Consider the following 16,750-nt stretch of genomic DNA (forward strand, 5'->3'; position numbering starts at 1 on the left):
TCCCCGCGCAGGTTCGAAACCTGCCGACTCCGGCGTCTGCCGCATGTCGCCTTGTGCCTGCGCGGCAGAGGCGAAGTGCCGCTTCTCCTTTCCTGGTACTATAACAACGCGAAATCGCTTGGACCTGCTGCCATGGACATCAATTCTTCAGATAACCACACACTTTGCCTTCGCACCTCTGGTGCTCTGCTTATGCCTTTGAAAACCTAATGAATAAAGCTGAAAGAACCGACACGATATGTAGGTGCTGGTAAAGCACGCAGTAAAGAACTGTTAACAGCAAGGGTTTCAGTGGGTTAACTGAGGAGAAGGCGTGATCGCTAATTGTTGACTTTTTATTTGGTGTTAGAAACACTCTTACTGTGCATGACGTGCAACAAATGTAGCCACAGAAATTGCATCACGCTTTCATGTATGCTATTGCAGACACCAACGTTGCCTAGATAGAAAACCGAAATAGCCGTGGGTTTGCTTGCTGGTCTGAAGGATCTCTCTTCGAATCTCTATCATTTGTCAATGGAAGTAAAAGGCGCTGCAATCTGATACGTTCAGAATCAAACCCGCAGCTGTTGTTCGACTTTATTTCTTGACTAATTACAACTGAGTGTCGCATGAGCAGTTACATAAACTTGTCTGGTATATTTGAACACAAATGCCGTTCTTCAATTAAAACTAACAGTACATTGTCAGGGACATTCAGTTCTATACAAACAAGAGACAGACAAGAGAATATTTCTACCGTTCATGTGGACTACGTGTTGACTTACTGATCGGAATAATTGAAAGGTTCGGGCTCATAGCCGATGCAGTGCGTGCTAATTAGAACAGCAACGCTGAGCTCTCAGCACCGTACTGAGCCCAGGTGTTTTTCTAAAGCTGTCAGGTGCAGTTCATTTACATGAAGGAAATCTCTTACTGGGTACGATTACAATGCAGTAAGTAGCACAGACTACTTAGGGAGCAGCCCGATGTGTTTAAAAATGACCCGAGCCAGGTAAGAGTCAAACCTACAATCTCCTGATTCGTAATCAGACGCCTTATCCATTGCGCCACTGGACCTGGTGTAACACTGCAGGACTGTAACCCAGTGAGCTCAGCCCTGCAACTAGTAAAATATTACCCCCGGTCCATTCTTTTCCAAAAGTGAGAAACACCTGTTTTCTACATCTTGTCTGTTTTAAAACCATATCTCTTTAAACCAAACCAAAGAGTTTGTCTTTTGCACTGCTATTCTGATTCATTTCGATTTCAAAGAAAAAAAAAACATTACCTTCCAAAGCATCATAAAATTGTCCCTTCTTCCAGACTCTACTTCTCTCTTGTAGTAGTACAGCAGACCTTTCCAGGTGAGCAGATCACAGAGTCCGAAATGAGCTTCCTCAATCAAGCAAAGTACCTGAACATGACTCTGTCATCATAAAAGCGCCCCTGTAATAAAGAAATTAAATCCGAAATCAAGAGGGCAGTTGCCTACTGAAATACAAGAAGTCATCAATTTTAACCTAGCAACACATTAAAGGCTGCATCTATACAAGTACGATTCTAGAAATGCTCACCAGATTACGTTTTAAGAAGGAACTGTGCCTCAGGTTCCGCCGAGATCTTAACTCGGATGGCAGGATTCAGAGTCCGGAGTGCGGACTGATGGCGCACGGAGGGTCCATATACTGTGGATCCCTCAGTGATCTTCCGCGTATTCAAACCACCAGCGTGTGACTCCCCTGTCCCCGTGACCTCATTGCTCTGCTCTCTCCTCTGTGCAGCCGAGCCCGACTCACGGTAAAGTGAAAAAAAATATGCCCTCAACGTGAGATTTAGTCTGGAGCGAGGATAGATGTTACCTTTTTATCATTGAACAGGATGTATGTGATGTGGCGACTAGGTTCAATTTTGTATCCTCTTTAAAAGATTAAGGACTGGGGTGAGCGTGATTTACCAGCTAAGAACCCGACGTGCGCACCGTTTAAGCTGCATAGACTCGGTCGTTTAACTCTTCTCCATTAGTAGGGTTAAGGTTAAAGAAAAAAACATTGCTGACTTCTTTTTTTTTTGCCAGCCGCTAGCGCTGATTAGCAAGGTTTGTATTTCATGTTTTGCAAGTTGCATCCATTTTAAGAAAAACAAGTCGCGTTAAAGACAGGAAATGAATACTTGCATTTAATTAAGTCTAGCCGTAGGCGGTTGTCCATAATGACCAGTACTGTTCAAGAAGACAGAACAAAGAAGGCACCGCTGGGATTCGAACCCAGGATCTCCTGTTTACTAGACAGGCGCTTTAACCAACTAAGCCACAGTGCCCCGGGAGTGTTGTCCTTTTGCAGCCACTTGGACACACCTTTAGAAAAACATTTTGTTAGGCATTCTGCCTCAGCCTAAACACCTATAGCTTGCAAAGCGCATGCTATTAGACAGGCACCTCTGCAAGACCTTAAGAGTCTCTTAAACTAGTGATAGTAAGGTGTTCCCAATGGGTGATGTTCGGCTTTCAAATCATCTCATCCGTGGAAGCGCCGAGATGCAGCTGTTTAAGGCTTAGAAGCAGCTGACTGTTTCACTACCTAGCTGATCACTGTCAGTCAGGGAGCTTAGAGGTGAAAAGCCTGTCTGAGAGACAATTCGCCATCGATCAGTTCAATATGTTCCGTACCAGCTCGGCGCACCCGAGATCATCTTGGTAGCCGTGTAGCTCAGATGAGTGAGAGCTTGTGTGTATTTACCACCGTGATTGGATGCCGGCCCTTCTCAGGTCACAGTAAACCTTCTGCTCAAAAAAAGTGAGGTAAAACCTCACTCTGCACAGTAAAACCTAAAAAAGTGAGGTTTTATTTAATCTCTGACCAAGGGAAACGTTTCATTTTTTCAAAGAAATGTTTGTTAAAAAATAAAGTCATAGTTCCATGGGATTCAATCATAGACCGTGTGACATGGAAGTCAGGAACCTAACCCACTAAAGCACTACAGAAACATTATCGACAGACAATGTACAGCGTGTACTATTCTTGTGTTGCGGTACATGAATATAATTATATCGTTATTAATTTCTAATTTATAACTTTATTAACTTTATAAATTAACTTTATAAATTTATTAATGTTATTAATTAATTTCACGACGCACAGACAGAGCGTGGGGAGCCGCCGCCTGCAAACACAGCTCCAGGCAGGACTCCGCTCTGCAGGAGCCGCAGAGCAGAGGAGATGGGGGCAGCTTAGCTCCTGTGCAGAGACCTGAGCTGTTGTTGCTGCGGACGCTGTCTTTTCTGCACTCGGGGTAGGAGTGAATGTTGAGTTGCCCTTAGAAATGAAGCAGAGCACTTCAACGGCACGGGTGTGTGTGTGTGCGCCCTGGTGATTCTGGGAGACAGATCGAACCTGGGCTAAAAGAGAGGAGGCTTAGCCCTCTTCCATTTACTAGTTCAAAGTTATACAACCCATTTGTATCTGCTAGGCGGCGCAGTCGTCGTGCACAAAGAACGCTTTGAAAAGCGTCAAAGGCAAGTCATTCTGAGTTGGTCGTTTGTGTTTTCCGTTCAGACGCGAAATGCTGAAATGATCTCTCGGCTCCTCGGTTGTCATTTCTGCTCCGTAAAGGAATCACAGCACGCGTCGGCTTCCAGCACGGTGGGTCGGGACACGATGCCGGGGGGTCGGAGAGAGCGATGTCTTCCTCATTAGTATAGGACCTGTCACCTGTCCCCACCTGTCACGCGGGATACAGGGGTACATCAGGACGCGCATTGAAGTGAAAGCAGGATGCGCTGCGACATGCACTGTGCAGATCCCGCCACACTAAGAGGTGAGTGGGTCTGTTCGATAACAGCGCTAGGCGAATCCCCAATCCCCTTTTGTGCGTGGCGACAAAAGAAGTCTGAAGTCCGTTTCCACCCGGGGACCTTTCGCGTGTGAGGCGAACGTGATAACCACTACACTACGGAAACAGTGGTCAGATGTGCCCAGCGGCCCAGTGCTGAGCTTCGCCAATGCGATTCAGCGGCTTCCAGTGCCTTTATTGGTGTGCGCTGATGGACCGTGCTCTCTCTCCAGAGTCCAGCACGCCTGTCATGGACGGTGCAGGAAAGGCGGCACCACATTCTACAGCCCTCTCCACGCAATCGACGAAATCGGGCTACTGAAGTGGAGAAAATCGCCTCTCCAGAAAGTGCAAATATCATCTTGGAGAGTATAAATCCTATTGCCAAAGGTCAGCCCTGTCTACCAGAGTAACCCTCCCACCTCCTGCAGCGATGGTCAGCTCTGGCCGCCTGGGTGAAAACCAGGAATCCTAACCGCTAGACCATATAGGAGCGCACAACCCTGCTGTTCCGGGCATCATGCAAGCAAACTACAGAAATATTAGAAAACACGCAAGAGAGTTGTCACTCAGAGTGTCGAAGGGTCGATGTATACTGGGGCTCAGTTGAAATGCAACGTCAGGACTTTTCCGAATTATGTCACATGAAGAAAGCACAGCCTTTTCCGCCCTGCCACGTGTGTATCGGTAACTCGCCGTGATCGTATAGTGGTCAGTACTTTGCGTTGTGGCCGCAACAACCCCGGTTCGAATCGGGGTCACGGCAGAATAGGGGCGTCTGCTTTTACTACTTGCACGAATGAAGGCAAAAAAAAGCCAATCGATGTGAACGAACGGCGCTTTACAGAGGAGTACTGCCTGACTGGATCGTTGATGAACGACAGAGGCCACTCCGACCTCTTCTCGGGTTTCTTCAATGACTTACTAAGGATCTTCTTCACATTCGCCCATGCAGGGGAAGCCAGTTACACCAAAGCAAACGCAGGAAAGTGCAATTCAAGCAGAGACCAGGAGGGACTTGTTTACACCGAGAGTGGTCGGAGAATGGAACAATGCGCCCAGCCCTGTTGCTGGAGCCGATTCTTGATGAGATCTTGGGCTCACTAAGAAGCCCCCGCTGGATGCTAATCTTTCTGTTGTTCTTGCAGGTCCTGCGCTGCTTTTGAGCCGACAGAGCTCGTCCTGGTCTGTCGGCACAGCCCAATTGCAAATGATCGGCTCCGCGTACAGAAGGAACGTGCGTTTGGTACAAGAGTGCATGAAGGCACCGGAAATACATTGGGAACAAATGACCGGTCACTCAATACCTCTGTGAAGTACAGGAGCGTGCAAATCGAGGCTGTTTCCGCCCGGTCTCGAACCGGGGACCTTTCGCGTGTTAGGCGAACGTGATAACCACTACACTACGGAAACCTGTAGTGTTTGCTGCTGGTGTATCGCTTGCGTTTCAGGCTGAGAAAGGGACGCGTCATTTTAGGCAGGGGGCGCTGGAGAGAGGAACAAAGGGAGCGATGAAACAAAATGCCGAAACCCGGGATTGAGCCAAGGATCTTTAGAACATACTCTCACGAATCGTTAGAATATGTGCGTTTGATCATCAATTGCGTAACAACCACATTCGTTCGACTTGAGCCATCAAGCTCATAGTTTTCAAATCTTGAAAGCTGTCATTGAGCACATCATAGTCTGCAGTACGCCACGTAACTTGCGTACTTCAACAGAAAGAAGAGCAGACAGCTCCATAAATATGCGAGGCGCAGAGAGTGCAAGGCGAGCCGCACACGTTTCGGTGGCTGAGAGAGGGCAGTTTTTGCTTCTGCATTTCCCAAGTAAGGACGCATGACAACAAGCGATTGCGGTGCTCATTTACGACATAGTGGTGATGAGTTTTCAGTACGTGTTCTTTTGAACGAGCAATGAGGTTGCTGCCTTGGACAGCTGACTGCACGCTCTCATTGTGCCACGTGATGAGTATTCACCAGGCTCGTTCAGTCATTAGTCACATTCCATCATTTGCCATAAGCAGATGCTGCAAGGTGATGTGGATATCAGTTCCCAGTCTTGTGGACGAGGACAAAAAGAACACACAAGGGCTCATCCGCGAGTTGAACCCAGGACCTCCCACACCCTAAGCGAGAATCATACCCCTTAACCAATGAGCCATGGCAGCACTTTCCATTTTATTCTGTCAGCGAGCTTGAGGACGGGGGAGAGGCGTCATTCGCTCGTCCAGTCAGACCTTCATCAATAAGTCAAGAAAGCCGCAATTACACGACTGCCTTGCAGACGAAGGGCAGTGAACTGCACCCGGTAAGAGGGGAACAAGCGGCACTAGGCGACACCGAGGCATGAGCCCCAGCGAGGGGGGTTAGCTTGCATGGTACGGCGCTCGCTTTGCATGCGAGAGGTAGCGGGATCGTTTCCCACGTCCTCCAGGTGTGTGCTTAGAGCTTGATGTGCCGAAAGGTGTCCTTTAGCCTGTGGTCACACCTTGCATGGAGAGCGTCATGCAGCTGTCAATCATTTCACAGCCACGCCCCCTCTTCATCTTCTCTCTGCCTTAAGCGTCTCCGCCACTCTCTCTTGACATTTCATGTCAGCATGTCAGAAGTCCGAGTGACGTTTTTAATGGCTGAGTGAGGGCACGATGCTGAAGCAGAGAGGCCACTTCAGCCAGAGAGACTTGTGCTAGGTGAGATCTGAAAAACAGACTCGCAACAGAAACAGACCAAAAAAGTATCGGTGAGATCAAAAGGCAAATGCAACATCCAGCAGAGGGCGTCTGAAGATTAGGGAACGGGCGACTGAAATCCATATGAGGCAAACTTTCCGGCTGTGCACTGCAGCTGGCCTCGTTGGCGTAGTTGGTAGCGCATCAGTCTCTTTATCTGAAGGTCCTGAGTTTGATCCTCACACGGGGCATGGCTGCTTGCTCTTTTCAAACACTTGCGGCAACTGTTCGCTCATAACCACGTCTGGAATGCGTGACCTTTACACGGGGGAGAAGCAACGCCGCATCCCTTTTCTAAAGAACATTCATATTCAGAAATAAGTCAAGAAATTTACCATTACTTTTGCTGTCAGCCTGCCCATGTTGCCAAAGAAAGATTCACTCGGCGTCAACATGACAGAACAGCGATCACTTGAAAACACTGTTCCACACTCCGTAAGCAAGAACTTCAGTGTTTGCAGTCACCCGATATGCCGATAGTCAAAGGAGCACAAAACACGAAGCGTCAAAAGACAAGATGAGTTGATGGAAAGAGCGTTGAATTGATGAGCACAAAAGTTCAGCTCGTACAATAGGCAACGAAGGTCCCGGCGTCATCATCGCACTTGAAAGGACTGCCTTGCAGACTAAGGGCAGTGGGAGGTTGCTGTTTTGAGATGGAGGCATTGGGATGGTGGGCCGAGATCTATTCTTCTTAAGGAATTCTTCATCGTGAAAGATCGGTCCACAGATCATCCAAAGAACTTACAAATTTTTGGGACTCAGGGAATCACGTCTTGAAAATACGTCTTGGACGCGTAACGGCATTCTATCCAACTATCCAACTGCAGGACTTGAGGGTTTTTTGTGCTTTGTTCTGTTTTCGTTGACATCGCATTCGTAAGAGCGTCAAAAAAAGGCAATTCCAGCATCTAACACGAATAAAAGGGCTATTGAAACTGCAGGGCTGCGCAGCTTCTAAAATCCTTGCACACAATTCTCCGTTATTGTTACTTCCTTCTTTCTGTCTAACAAAGTTCCCTTTTCCTGACCGGACGGGGAGACTATCATTCCAACTTGAAGCCAGCCTTAAGTTCTCCGAGGCGCATTTGTCTGCTAGCATGCATTTTGTGAATTTTTTTTTTGTTGTTGTTAAACCAAAAGCGACTTTGAAAAAGGTTTCCACCGCCGCCCGGCACTCTATGTTAGACTGTATCAAGAAAGCAGCGCGCGCTGCAGCCGTGGCCGAGTGGTTAGGGCGATGGATTAGAAAGCCGTCGGGGTCTCCCTGCGAAGCTTCGAGTCCTGCCGCCTACGGTGTCGTCGTGTGTCTGCGCAACAAAGGAAAAGCACCCGTTTCGCTTTTCCCGCGACTTTTAAAACACGAATGATCTGGATTTCTACATGAATGGCTCTTAAAATGTGATCTGATCTTCATCTGACGCATAATAATAAATAAAGACAGTCTTGTTTAACAAACAACACACAACATTTTACATTGTCAATTCAGTTCAAATCAATGTATTTCTATATAGCGCCTTTCACAACAAGGTTGTCCCAAGGCACTTAACAATGCAAGTTGTTAAGAGCCTTGTGTCTAATATGCCGCCTAGGTTACGTGCTGTCTCTTTGAGGCAAATGTTTAAATCCTCTGAGTTAAGTGCTGAAGTTATAGTAGTCCTATCAGTATTGTTGCCTCCGATCAACAGATCCTCAGTTTTCTCAGAGTTGAGTTACAAAAAGTTTTCACACATCCAAGTCTTTCCTTCATTAATGCATTTAACTAAAGTGATAATAGAAGAGTTGTCATTTGGTGGAAACAAAATGTTTATTTGAGTGTCATCAGCATATGAATGAAAGTTCATATTATTTTTTCTTATTATCCTACCTAGCAGCAGCATGTAGAGAGAGAGAGCAATATTGGTCCCGGCACTGATCCGTCTGGTACCCCAAATTGAACTGGTGACGTTGATGAAGCAGTACAATTATTAGATATTTGAACATAATGAAAACGATGAGTAAAATGTGAAGTAAACCACTGAAGGACGGTTCCAGATAAGCCAACCTCAAACTCAAGCCTGTGTAACAAAACAGAGAGGTCAACCGTGTCAAAGGCAGCTCTAAGATCTAGAAGCACAAGCACTGTTGCATTCCCCGCATCAGTAGCTAAGAGAATATCATTTACGACTCTCGTTAATGCAGTTTCAGAAACCAGACTGAAATTTCTCAATTATATTATTTGAATCCAGATACGATTGACGTTGGGCAACAACTATTCTCTCAAGACTTTTAGATTGAAATGGGACCTTTGAGACAGGCCTGTAGTTGTTAAGAACTTGTGGATCCAAATTTGACTTCTTAAGGAGCGGTCTAACAACTGCTACCTTAAATTGATCAGGTACAACGCCTGACGCAAGCGATGCATTCATCATACTAATTATAGGTCCTGCCAGTCCTTCGAGGGAATCTTTGACTAGCTGAGTGGGGATGGGATCTAGCGAACAGGTGGTTGACTTTGTCTTACGTCTGTGTTCATGAGTCCACCATAAGAAGAAATCTGAACAGGAGTGGTGATCATCCGAGGTCACCACGGAGGAAACCACTGCTCTCCCCAACAAAAAAACCACCACTGCCCCTCTCAAGTTTGCTAAAGACCACATGGATGTTCCACAGCAACTCCTGGAACAATGTTCTGTGGACAGACGTGACAAAAGTTGAACTTGTTGGTAAATGTGCACAGCGTTATGTTTGGAGATAACAAAACACTGCATACCAACTCCAAAACCTCATCCCACCTGGGAAGCATGGCGGAGGCTGTACGGCTTGCAATCATCGAGGGACCGATGAATTCCAAGATGTATCAGGAAATTCTACAGCAGAATGTCAGGGTGTCTGCCTGTGATCTAAAACTCGAAAGACGCTGGGTCATGCAGCATGACAAAAATAAAGGAGTACATCAACAACAGAGTGGCTGAAACAGAAGAAATTCCGTATTTTGGGATGGCCAAGTAAGAGTCCTGACCCCAATCCCATTGAAGTGCTGTGGCATGATCTGAAGCAGGCCGTTCAGCGCAAGACATCCCAAAAATATACATGAACTGAAACAGTTTTGCATAGAGGAATAGGCCAAAATACCTCCTAACCGCTGCTCAGGTCTGACCAGCCGCTACAGAAAGTGGGGGTTGAGGTTTTTGTCAATAAAGGAGGTTTCACTAGCTCCTTAATATAAGGGTTCACGTACTTTTTCCATCAATGACCTTGATTGTTTAAAACATTTGTTAAAACAGCAATGTCAAATGTTGGGCGTGTGTTGTTTGTTAAATCAGACTCTCTTTATTGATTATTATGACTTAGATAAAGATAAGATCACATGTTAGGAGCCATTCATGCAGAAATCCACATCATTCCGAAGGGCTGTTTACAAAAGTTTTTCTTCCAACTGTATGTGAGAGAAAAGCAGAGCCGCTCACTGAGTAAGGTGGGGTTGTAGCTTCGCAAATTGCAAGGACATTTGTACTCTCAAAAGGGGACAGGAGCACCCCAGATGGGACTCGAACCCACAATCCCTGGCTTAGAGTGCCAGTGCCTTAGCCATTAGGCCACTGCGCCACACTGGGTGAGGTTGATCACGCTGATGAAGAGCCAGTTTTTTTTTCCTTTGCTTTTTCAAAGGGATCCCCAAAAATAAGGGAAGTTAGGCAGCAGAAGGTTTACTGTGACCTGAGAAGGACCGGCATCCAATCACGGTGGTACACACACACACGCTCTCAATCATCTGAGCTACACGGCTACCAAGATGATCTCAGGTGCGCCGAGCTGGTACGGAACATATTGAACTGATCGACGGCGAATTGTCTCTCAGACAGGCTTTTCACCTCTGAGCTCCCTGACTGACAGTGATCAGCTAGGTAGTGAAACAGTCAGGTGCTTCTAAGCCTTAAACAGCTGCATCTTGGCGCTTCCAAGGAGAGATGATTTGAAAGCCGAACATCGCCCATTGGGAACACCTTACTATCACTAGTTTAAGAGACTCTTAAGGTCTTGCAGAGGTGCCTGTCTAATAGCATGCGCTTTTCAAGCTATAGGTGTTTAGGCTGAGGCAGAATGCCTGTTAACAAAATGTTTTTCTAAAGGGGCCTCGCACTCTTTTCCAAGCAATGGTCACCATCCCCACCGAGTGTCACAATGTAGTCATGTCCTAGGACGTCACCTGTTAGTCTCCATTTGTCTGCCACCAACACTTTAGGTTACGGGGTCACAACCGCACCCCGGAGAGCAGAGGAGCCGTTGGCGTTCTGGTGGCGCAGATTGGGCTGAAGGTGGGGCGCTTGAATCTCGCTGTTGGAGGCCATCTGAAACTGACCCAAGCCTTTCCCTTGAATTAAATGTAAATAAGAAATGAACCCCAGATGCACATGGAATCAATCACGTGTTTCCTTTGAGCCGTTTCAAAGACTGCTCCAGAGTTTACCTTGCACAGATGCGCAAAGATTAATGATGGGGGTGCATGCTTCCAGGCGCCTTACAACTGTAGGGACTGATTAGAGACAATTCGTAGCGTGTGTTCGTTTCCATATACGCCCCGTGTTGCAATGGTAGGATGAAGTCAAATACGGCTTGGACGTGTAACGGCATTCTATCCAACTGCAGGACTTGAGGGTTTTTTTGTGCTTTGTTCTGTTTTCGTTGACATCGCATTCGTAAGAGCGTCAAAAAAAGGCAATTCCAGCATCTAACACGAACAAAAGGGCTATTGAAACTGCAGGGCTGCGCAGCTTCTAAAATCCTTGCACACAATTCTCCGTTATTGTTACTTCCTTCTTTCTGTCTAACAAAGTTCCCTTTTCCTAACCGGACGGGGAGACTTTATCATTCCAACTTGAAGCCAGCCTTAAGTCCTCTGAGGCGCATTTGTCTGCTAGCATGCTTTTGTGAAAGTTCAAATTTGGACAAACACAATCTGTGGCGTTTAGCGTGACATAGTCTTGCAGGCATCGTGCTGTCTCACTGCAATACTATACCGCTGGAGGAAACAGTCCATCTGGCCATGAAACTCATTTGAACGTCTAGCTACAGCAACTAACAATATCATGATTTATTCAGGATGTGTGGAATCAGAACGTCCCGGAGACAGCTTCCGAAATCGTGAGCATTCTCTGGTGGTGTCCTGCTGGGATCCTGTGGGCGTGTGTTGGTGGTATAGTGGTGAGCATGCAAAAGCCACTGCATTGGCCAGGAATCAAACCCGAGCCTCCTACTTGGCAGGCAGGAATTCTTCCACTGAACCACCAATGCTCAATACCTGTACCGTCAAAAAAGACGCTTTTTTGGTGCTCTGTTCAAAAAGCGTCGACATCTGTTTCCAGCTGCAAAATGCCATCCGCGGACGCTGAAGAATTTATTTATTTAGACACCGCTCAGAATCCCCTGTAAGATTCTCCCTCAGTTCCTTTGAGCAGTGTTTTACCTCTTTCAAAAGGCTTCACTTTCCTAGTCACATTCCAAGGCTCATCGAACCTGGGCTGTTTCCTCCAGCGGTATAGTATTGCAGTGAGACAGCACGATGCCTGCAAGACTATGTCACGCTAAACGCCACAGATTGTGTTTGTCCGTTCGTGTCAGTCGTCCTGCAACCACGGGAAGTGGGACACAAACATGCTGCAATGCTTTCAGGACGTTAGGATTTGTTTATGCAACATCCGAGAAGAGTACTTGTGGCTTGAATGTGAACTGTACGTGCCCGCCCCCTTTCCTCTGTAGTGCATGAGTTCCTCCCGGCATGCCCTTCGTCATTGTTCTGTCATCTTGTATTTAAAGGGTTGTATTTCTGCTGCTGAAAATAAGCAACGGTTTTCTCACAACGCCCTTTGTTTCCGACGGAGCCCTTGTCTGTCATGAAATTCTTCAAAACCTCAAGCTAGAAGAAGAAGACGACAAATATGAAGCGTTACAGCAACGACATGCCATGAGACGATTGATAACGATTTCCATAGGATCCCCGCGGTTGCCTGGCAACCGTCAGCTTTGCGCAGTGGCAGTATCGTAGCCTGTGAGGTTTAGCCGAGGCGCGATTATTATTAGTTGAAAACTTTTCCCAATACCCCCCTTCCGCCGGTTTGCAATACAATCGGCGAAAGCAATTTTTGACAGTCTCGTCAGAGACTGAGCAAGGTGTTTAAAGACAGATTTTGTCATGGTGACATCATGATAGAAAGAAACGAGCTTGTTACGTTTCAACAGAAACGCTCTTTAGCTCTTTCAGCGTTATGCAGAGAACAGCGTCTGTCGGGATCACTTTTGAGTCAGCGCGAAACGCCGTGTGCTGTCAGTTTGATTTCATATTGCTCGTAGCGGCGCCCGGCTTTTGTCTGTCAAACGTTAGGTTGCGCTTCTTCATGCTGCATCGTCGGCATGAGTGGAGCTTTATAAACGTCTGTACTTACTGCGCCCCATAAGAAATCGTTTGTCCCCGTTCAAAAGAGATTGTGCGATGTCCTGCAGCAAACCTTTGACAGTTTCAAAAGAGGAATTTATTCTGCTTCCTGTGCGTGCAGTAGTTACAAAGTTGAACGCCTTTACACGATCTTCTGCAGTTTTCAGTGGGCGGGCTTTGTCAAATGGCTTGGAAAAACGCACTGTGTTTCGGCTCGGGAAACATCATGAGCAGTGTCCTGCATGTTTTCTGTGTATAGCTGTCTTTTAACGCATACAGAATTCATTCGAAATCATTGATTTCTCCAATTAACAAGGGTCCCTTAAAGGATGAGTCAAAGTAACGTCTAATCGGATTAGTTTCCTTAGAGCTGGTTCAGAGTTTGCTCAAGAGTTTACCTTTCACAGATGCGCAAAGAAGAATGTTGGGGGTGCATGCTTCAAGGCACCTTACAGCTGTAGGGAGTGATTCGAGACGATTCGTGGCTTGTGCTCGTTCCCATATACCGTACGACCCGGGGTGCAGTGCTAGGATGACATACAATACCGCTTGGGCACGTAACGGCGTTATACAGTATGCAAGTGCGGGACGTGAGGGTTTTCGTCTGTTCGTTTTGTTTTGCTCTGCTTTGCTTTGTTTCGTGGTCAAGAGGCGTAAGGTAAGTCGTAATCCAGGGAGAACACTGGTGGCAAACAGTCCGAGGTGAGAGGCGAGGTCCAAAGTCGAAAAGGCAGAAGGGGAGTCCAATATCCAGAATAAACGAGGTAATGGAAAAACGCCAGGTAGAGCTCTCAAAGAGTAGACTCAATACCAAGCAGCGGGAAGCAGGTAAAGATGGTAAAAATAGCACTGCGTACCGCACGGTGGAGTGTGTGCAGGTGGGTTAACTCGTGCGGCGGCGTTTGTTAATAATCACCCACTGCTGGTGCTGATTAGATCGCTTAAGAGTTGGTCTTAACTGCCTGGCGGTCATGACAAGCTCCTCTTTAAGCTGTGGTTTAGTTTTGCATTCATGTGTTTCTAGAGCAGTTATTTATAGGGGTGGGTGGGTCTTTCACAGAGGCTCAGGACAAATACCCCACATGAAATTTTACTGTGTGCGTTCAGACAGTCACAGGTCAAGAGCCAGGCAGGAGGACAATGGACAGAAGAGCCAACGAACTAAAAATGAAAGAACAGGTATGAAAAAGCCACCATCTTTTTCTTTTTGACATTTTCCGACTTTCATGCAAGCCAGGACAAAGTTGCTCGTAGCTACTTGTGGATTCAAATACTCTATCGAGTGCTTTGATGAGTTTTTGCAATTTGATTGTCGTCCTGTCAGCCTGTTTCTGTTTTTTTTTTCAGTCTAGGGATGGAAAGTATGAGGGAAATGATGGAGCAATCAATAACCGCTCCGGAAAAATGGCAGAAAGAAATGGTCCGTCACTAAGGACATTTGTGAAGCAGAGGAGTGACATCACCACAAAGGAGACACATTCTGCTGATGGTTTTGGTGAATAATGATTGAGGCGCGTTAAGAGAAAGGTAGCTGCGTCAGCATGCTTAGGCTGCAAAGGATCAAGCAAAGGTTTACTCCATGCTGAAAAGAGAAGAAAAGAAGCACAAAGTTTCGACTGTGGAGCCTTCTGCGCCATCTTCTTTAGCGGTGATGATGTTTGCATTGGAAAAACTGAGACATGCGTCCCTGGGTGGGCTTGAACCACCAACCTTTCGGTTAACAGCCGGTTTATGGGCAAAGAAAACAATCACTTGCGCTTCTTGCAGCCGGCAATCTTTTTCCACTGACAACCAAGAAATGGATTTCATCTTTCACAAGCTGTATGGATTTCTTCAAAAACAAGTTATTCCAGAAAGGAAATGAATTCTTGCATTAAACTGAACCAAGCTGTACATGTTTGTCTGAAATGATACATTCGGCACAACAAAACACGGAGAGAGGCACCGCTGGTATTCAGACCCAGGATCGCCTGCTTACTAGGCGGGCACTTTAAGCCACTAGGGAACAGCGCCAGCGGAGCACCGCGCTTTTACAGACACTTGGACACATCTGCGTTCGGTGTGCACTTAACCTGCTCTCTGAGCCCGTTGCCTCCGTCCCATTTAATAGCAGAACTGACGCCAAGAGAAATGATGAGAAATGGCATTTATCGGGCACTTTTCATGTCCAAGGAGCTCAATGCCCTTGACACCTCCCATTCTTTGGCGACACCATTTTTTCTTTTGTTTAATTTCTATACTTATTGATAGAATAAAAACGATATGTCATGTACTGTAAGGGAAATGTCTCTTTTTTTAATGGGGAAAGCTAGCACCAGCAAATGTTGTGTTTAGAAGAAGTGATTTAACATGACACGTGACCTAATTTACCGGAGCAAAAGCTCACCCAGCAAGCCCTGCTTTACTTCTACAGGAGAGAAGTACTGTAGAGTCTGCAAGATGTTCAGCTGGGTAGCTACGTCAGCATGCCTCTGCTGCAAAGGAACAAGCAATAGGTTTATTGCATGCTGAAAAGAGAAGAACGGAAACACAGCGTTTCGACTGTGAGATCTTCTCACACCTGAAGAAGCCTCACACCTGTAAAAGGCTCCATGGTTTTCTGTCTTCTCTTTTCAACATGGAATACACCTATTGTCTGCAAGATGTGACAATTTCATGGTGTTTTGGAAGAAAACCTTTTTTCTTTGAATTCAAAATCAATCGGAATTTCAGCACGACACATCAACACTTTTTCTGTTTTAAGGAGATGATATTTTAAACCTGATAAAAATAGTAGGAAACACAAGTTTCTTGCTGTGAAAATTTAGATGGGGAAGTGTACTACTAGTAGCAGTGTAGAGCTCTCTGTGGTGGAGTGCAAGCGCATGTTCTATGGGCCAGTGGCGTAATGGATAACGCGTCTGACTTCGGATCAGAAGATTGTAGGTTCGCGTCCTGCCTGGCTCGTGAGGCTTTTAAACCTCTCAGGTTCCTCGGTAACAGGTTGCCGTCATGTATATGAACTATAGAAAAGCATTTGCCACAACCCGTAAATTAGCACGCAAGTGCGGGCTAGTGAACACAGAACTGTATGGAGATCATCTCCAGCTCCGAGCTCAATTGCAATGAAAAAACATGCAGAACAGAACTGGAGAGCAGCTGAATTTGTGCTCGGTAGGGTGGGGAGGACTCAGCATTGCTATTGTTCTAATTGGCATGAACTGCAGGGGATCTGAATCAGAACATGTCAGTTAGTTCGATCATTGCGTCAATATGTAGGCCACGTTAATACAGAATTATTACTTTGTCTGTCTCGTCTTTGTATATAGCTGAATGTCCCTGACAATTTCATGTTAGTTTTTAAGAACGACATTGGTGCTAATATATACACATATAGCATATAAGGAACACGTAAAAGTTTAGTCCATGCTGAAAAGATAAGAAAACCGCCACAACGTTTCATCTTGAAATAAATCTTTACTTGTTGTTTTGCAGCCTACCCATTCTGACCTAACTCCTCCCTTGAAATTCCCTAACAGATAAGGGTACGTAACGGCTCATGCGATGCTCAGTTGCAATTTGTCCCAAAACAAACAAGAACAGCAGCTGAGGGTTTGAGTTTAAACATGCACTGTATTAAAGCAGCTTTTATTTCCATTGATAAATGCTAGATATTCCTACAGAGATTCTCCAGGTGAGTAAGCGATTCCTGTTTCTGTTTCTATTTCTGTTTCATATATATATACAGTATATATATATGTTACATGTGTCTCTGCAATAGTACAAATGTGTTATACACTATCAGGGGCTTCTTTTTT

The 16,750-nt window shown here is 46.0% G+C and overlaps 5 non-coding genes across 5 annotated transcripts; 3 read left to right on the top strand and 2 right to left on the bottom strand.

The window, feature by feature from the left end:
- Window positions 1-2,224: 2,224 nt before the first annotated feature.
- trnat-agu (transfer RNA threonine (anticodon AGU)) lies at window positions 2,225-2,298 on the bottom strand. Its single transcript has one exon. It is a non-coding gene; the product is annotated as a tRNA-Thr (tRNA).
- A 2,852-nt stretch (window positions 2,299-5,150) lies between these two features.
- trnav-aac (transfer RNA valine (anticodon AAC)) lies at window positions 5,151-5,223 on the bottom strand. Its single transcript has one exon. It is a non-coding gene; the product is annotated as a tRNA-Val (tRNA).
- Window positions 5,224-6,659: 1,436 nt separating this feature from the next.
- On the top strand, window positions 6,660-6,732 carry trnak-cuu (transfer RNA lysine (anticodon CUU)). Its single transcript has one exon. It is a non-coding gene; the product is annotated as a tRNA-Lys (tRNA).
- Window positions 6,733-12,540: 5,808 nt separating this feature from the next.
- On the top strand, window positions 12,541-12,682 carry LOC148634776 (U4 spliceosomal RNA). Its single transcript, XR_015933457.1, has one exon. It is a non-coding gene; the product is annotated as a U4 spliceosomal RNA (small nuclear RNA).
- A 3,144-nt stretch (window positions 12,683-15,826) lies between these two features.
- On the top strand, window positions 15,827-15,899 carry trnar-ucg (transfer RNA arginine (anticodon UCG)). The gene has a single exon. It is a non-coding gene; the product is annotated as a tRNA-Arg (tRNA).
- The last annotated feature ends 851 nt before the right edge of the window (window positions 15,900-16,750 follow it).

This window comes from Lepisosteus platostomus, unplaced genomic scaffold, assembly GCF_059453375.1.
Source record: "Lepisosteus platostomus isolate fLepPlt1 unplaced genomic scaffold, fLepPlt1.hap1 Scaffold_30_H1, whole genome shotgun sequence".
NCBI lineage: Eukaryota > Metazoa > Chordata > Actinopteri > Semionotiformes > Lepisosteidae > Lepisosteus > Lepisosteus platostomus.